We start from the raw sequence: 6178 nt of genomic DNA, 5'->3' as shown, positions 1-6178 counted from the left end.
GTTGTCAGGCACGCGTTCATAGGTGAGAATGATGATGAGTGTCACGGATCATCACATTCATCAGGTTGAAGTGCGAGTGAATATCTTGGAATAAGAATAAGCTTGAATTGAATAGAAAAACAATAGTACTTCGCATTAATTCATGAGGAACAGCAGAGCTCCACACCTTAATCTATGGGGTGTAGAAACTCCATCGTTGAAAATACATAAGTGATGATAGTGTTCATTGGCTTCGGCCCCATAGGGGGAACCAGAATGACCAAGACCTCTAATACAATAGTAAAAAGTCCTATTTATACTAAACTAGTTACTAGTAGGGGTGTTCAAAACCGATCCAGACCGAACTAAACTGACCAACCGAGCCGAAAAAACCGAAAACCGTACAAATCGAAAACTAAAAAAATAAAAAAAAAATATGTTTTGCTGTTTTTGTTGCGGTTCGGTTCGGTTTTCGGTTCTGACATTGAAAACCCCAACCGAACTGAACCGAACCGGGAAGATAAAAAAACCCTAAAAAAATCAAGCCCACCCCACCCCTAAATGCACGTAACCTAGCCTACCCCAAGCAATCCCCAAGCCCCACCCCCAAACGAAGAACGAAACCTAGCCGCTCTCTCCCTAGGTCTCAGCACAGCCTCGCTCTCTGCACCTCTCAGCGCCGGCGAGGGACCGTTCCTCCCACTACCTCGCCGCGCCACCGACCTTCCTTGCAGCGCCGCCCTTCCACTGCTCCCAGGACCTCCTCACGGATAGAGCAGCTCAGCACACAGCCAGATCCCAGCGCCCAGATGCCCAGGACCTCCCTCGCAACTCGCAAGTCGCACCCAGTACTCCAGTAGCACAGAGAACCCGACACCCAGCAACATCCTCGCAAGTCGGACCCAGCACCACCCACTCAGCCAGCGGACACATAGCACTGTTTCAAGTCATATATGGAGCCCTAGCCACCGAGTCAGGTATGTAACTTGACTGGAATTGATGTTCTATTTCTTGTTCATTACTTCATCTCCAATTGCTTCAACTGCTTCTGGTGTTTGTTTTGTGCTGTTGAATTACTAAAACTGCCTCTGTTGTGTTTTGTTTTGCTGTTTTGTTGAGTGTTGTATTACCGAATTGCTTTTGAAGTGATTTAGTATGTTTTGGAGCTTCTGGATCTTTATAGGGTTAGATTGAAATCAGTATGGTCAGCTAAATTTGAATAATAAGAACAGGATTTTGATTTTGTACGGTATGAATTACTTTTGTTGGTATTGTTGTTGGTTGTTTAATGAATTTCTAAATTTGTTTACTGTGGATAGATTGTGTGGAGAATAGCATTCTACTCCAAGTTATAAGTGTTGTTAGAGTTTATTGTAGTAATTGTTAGGGTTTTTCTAATAATTACTACAATAAACTCTAACATGACATATCCTGATTCAACCTGGTGATGAGCAAGCTTTCCATGAATCAGGTCATGTCATGTTGTTGCAGGCTGGTTCTTAAAACATTTTACATAAGTGTGTGTGTTTTATACAAGGCCAAAAAGTCAATGCAGATATTAAGATTTACATGTGTATATGAGAGATTTGATTCTTTATTTGTGCATGCCCTTAATTATTTGGTTGTTTATTATATATCATGCTAATTATGAGTGTAGATTATGACATGTTAAGATCAGCAGTATGTCACTATACTTTCAACTATAATGTAGAAAAATTTAGCTTAAAACATTAAAATACAAAAATTAAAACAGAAGTATTCAAGAAATGCATATTATAAAGCAAGATTCGTTACCTAAAGTTAACTCAAACTCATGCATCCTATATCAGAAATATCCCTTTAAACCTAGACTCTAAATCATCCAACTTGATATACGGATAGAAAGTTTTATATGAGCTTGCTTGAATTTGATATTTTTTGTGTTGAGCACTTGAATCCTTTTCTAATTGAATGTGCTAACTAAATTTGAAGGTGCATTTGAAAGGAGATATTATTAGTTTAAATTTATTCTGCATTCTATTTCATCTGCATTATCACTATTAAAAATAATTGTCTTGTTAACGAATGTACCATTGTAAAAGATAGCATCTCCTCAATCTGTGTTAATCACTGGTGCTATATTATTTATTATTATTATTATTATTATTATTATTATTATTATTATTATTATTATTATTATTATTATTTGTCTTTTGATTTCAGATTGATTTGCTTAAAGATGTTTTGCAGTTTTGCAGTTTTGCAGGAGAGAACACCAAAACATGATTGTCTTTTGCTGAAAATTTATTTTTATCTTTTATTGTATAGACTATTAAACTTTTAATAATTTTAGTTGTGGTATTATAATTTCTTTTATCGTTGAATTTCATTGTATTAAGACCTTTTTTACTCTTGTGGATGTAGTTTTACTTTTATATGTTATGGCTTTGTGAAATAGTATGACATTTTTTTTAATCGATTGAAAAAACCGAACAAACCGAACCAAACCAAACCGAATTTAATTGGTTTGGTTTGGTTCGGATGATCTCGATAAAAAAACCAAACCAAACTGAACCGCAGTTAAATTAAACAATTGGATCGGATGACTTTTCTCTAAAAAACCGAACCAAACCGCACCGCGAAAATCCCTAGTTACTAGGGTTTACAGAGATAAGTAAATGATGCAGAAATCCACTTCCAGGGCCCACTTGGTGTGTGCTTGGGCAGAGCATTGAGCTTTACACATGTAGAGACTTCTCCTGGAGTTAAACGCTAGGTTGCAGCCTGTTTGTGGCGTTTAACTCTGGTTTGTAACCTGTTTCTGGCGTTTAACTTTAGAATAAGGCAGGAAGTTGGCGTTTGAACGCCAGTTTGCGTCGTCAAAACTCGGGCAAAGTATAAACTATTATATATTGCTGGAAAGCCCTAGATGTCTACTTTCCAACGCAATTGAGAGCGTGCCAATTGGACTTCTATAGCTCTATAAAATCCATTTTGAGTGTAGGGAGGTCAGAATCCAACAGTATCTGTAGTCTTTTTTCAGCGTCTGAATCAGATTTTTGCTCAGGTCCCTCAATTTCAGCCAAAAAATACCTGAAATCACAAAAAAACATACAAACTCATAGTAAAGTCCAGAAATGTGAATTTTGCTTGAAAACTAATAAAAACATAGTAAAAACTAACTAAATCATACTAAAAACTATGTAAAAATAATGCCAAAAAAGCGTATAAATTATCCGCTCATCAACGCGTACGCGTCAGGTACGTGCACGCGTCGCCGTGCAAAACTCCAATTCACGCGCACGCGTGAGCCATGCGTACACGTCGCTTCTCGCTGGTTGTCTCCTTTATTCCTTCTGCTCCTTCCATTTTTGCAAGCTTCTTCTCCATCCTTTAAGCCATTCTTGCCCTATAAAGCCTGAAAGCACTTAACGCACAGATCACGGTATCGAACGGTATAAAGAGGGATTAAAAATATACAATTTAAAGGCTTAGGAAGCAAGCTTTCAATTATAGAACAAAACCAGGAAGGAATTGTAATATCATACAAATTGTATGAATAGGTGTGCAAAGACTTGGTAAAACCACTCAATTAAGCACAAGATAAATCATAAAATAGTGGTTTATCAATCTCCCCACACTTAAACATTAGCATGTCCTCATGCTAAGCTCAAGGAGATAGAAAGAATGAATAGGGGCAACAGGATTCATGCAATGCAATGTAACCTATACATATGAATGCAACTATATGATGAAATGTCTATACCTACTTGGTTAAGGAAATGAACAAGTTCTCTAAGACAAATAAAATTCAGATTTCACTAACTCAAATCACACAATAAAAGATAAGTAAACTTGTGAGAAGATAGCTCATGAGAGTTGGAAACATAGAGTCAAGCATTGAACCCTCACTGGAAGTGTATATGCACTCTAATCACTCAAGCGTATAGGGTAATCCACTCTAGTCTCCTCTATTCATGTGTTCTAAAATTTGTTCTTCATCTAACCAATCAACAAATATTTAGTGCACACATGCAAAGATCATGAGGTCTTTTTCAAGGTTGTAATGGGGCTTAGGTAAGGGTGAGGATACATGTATGGCCAAGTGAGCTAAGAATTGAATCCTTGATTAACCTAAGTTCTCACCTAACGCACACACATTCCCTATGCTTCTAAAATCATGCCTAACTACCCATAGTCTCACTTTTTGTGCTTTTCACCAACTCATGTATTTAAATGTTCTTCTATTTTATCTCACATGCATTGATCTTTTTATTGAACTTAACATTGGGGTGCTTTCATTCCCCTAAAATTGGAATTTTTTTTATGTTGAAAGCATTACAACATCAATGCATTTGGTTTTCATAATTTCACATGAGTAGCATTCAATTTCTTAATATTTATCAATTAAGCAATACACGTTCTTATTAACCAGAGTTCCCATAGTTTCCCACACTTAATTTGATACAGAATCCCTATCTTAAGCTAACCAAAGATTCAATTGGGGTAGTTCATTATTTTTCCGCTTAAAGCTAGTGATGTGGTAACATAAAGAACAAAAGGGGATAGAGAAGGCTCAAAGTGGCGAACGAAGGTAATTAGAATGGTAGGCCGTTTGGGATAGTGAGCTAATAACAAATGATGGCCTCAATCATACATATGCATGGATACATTAAATAATGGACATATAGAACGGAACAAACCATAGATTGCAATCATAGAGGAGAGAAAACACACAAGAATAAAAATAATGGTTAAATCATGTAACCATACAATTAGGCTCAAAATCTCATTGGGTTGTGTGTTCTAGCTCTAAACCATGTTCCAAGTTATAATCTTCATACAAGTTTAACATAGAATTTTAATTTGAACTAGTGAAATTTTCAAAAATAGGATCTTGAAAAGAAACTTATTATTTTTCAACCGAGTAGAACATACATGCAAACACTTATTATTATGTAATCTATCCTATCTAACAAAAGAAAAAATTAAAAAATAATCTATTGGTGTTAAGAAAAATCAATTACCTTTGGGAGTCAGGTACTGACCGACCTCCCCACACTTAAAGCTTGGCACCGTCCTCGGTGCCATCAGTCAGGAACAAAGGGGGGCTGGTAATAGCATCTCCATAATCGGGGTCGTCAAGGCTCCCGGTGCTGGTAGGTGAGGTGGAGTCCGGAGTGTCTGGTGCTTCCTCAGGTGGGTGGTTGCCAACAATCATCTCCTTGAGGTATGTAAATCGGCGCTTGTTACGGCGCTCCATTCGCTTGTTCCTCTCCTTGCTGGTGGCTTGTTAGAGGCTTTCTCTGTACCCTTCCTGGTGGCTATCCTGAAAAGGGAGAAAAGAAAGGGGCATGAAATCAAATAGCTAGAACCGGGAGGAGGAAAATACAAGTGATAATCAATGCCAAGGTAAAGAAGAATGTCGTAAACACATGATCGTGACTCCATATAATTAGGACATCAATGGAAATATAGCATGATATATTAAGGCAATTAGATGCAAGATGTTTATCAGCATGCCGGCAAGGGCATGAGTAGCATAGATCAAGCATTAATAGCTCAATTTGATTATCAAATGTAACAAACTAACAACCATGTTTGTGTTGACAATTATATTTAATCAATAAAAGATTGCAAGGGTTTTGTGAAAAACAGGTAGTAGTGTAGAAGAAAGGAATAATTAAGAATTCACAATGCCATACGGACTTTTCACAAACACTTGGTATGCATGTAAATTATGTTAGGGAAAGTAAGAACTCCAAACATGCATGCAACCCAAAAATTAATATGAATTGTCAAATCACTCCCTAATATATCCACAAGCTCAAGTATAATAATATAAGACCCAAATAAAGCTCCAACACCAACATAAGAATGCATGAAAAAGAAAAGAAAAAGAAATCATGGATAATGAAACTAAAAGAAAAATAAAGAAAAAAAACATAAATCAAAGTAGTAATGAAAGAGTAAAAGGGGAAGAAGAAAAGAAACTTGATGAAGAAGATTAAGAAGGAAGGAAGAAGGTCCTAGAAAGTAAGAAAGAATAAGGAGGAAGAAAGAAAGAAAAAGGAAGAAATAATTAGGATTGAAAAGAATTAGGATTGGGTGGGGGGGGGGGTGATAAACCACTATTTTATGGTTTATCTTGTGCTCAATTGAGTGGTTTTCATCAACTCTTTACCCACTTATTCATACTATTTGCATGGTTTTACATTTG

This window comes from Arachis hypogaea, chromosome 20 (assembly GCF_003086295.3).
Source record: "Arachis hypogaea cultivar Tifrunner chromosome 20, arahy.Tifrunner.gnm2.J5K5, whole genome shotgun sequence".
NCBI classification, from domain to species: Eukaryota; Viridiplantae; Streptophyta; class Magnoliopsida; order Fabales; family Fabaceae; genus Arachis; species Arachis hypogaea.
This window is presented reverse-complemented; position numbering follows the sequence as displayed.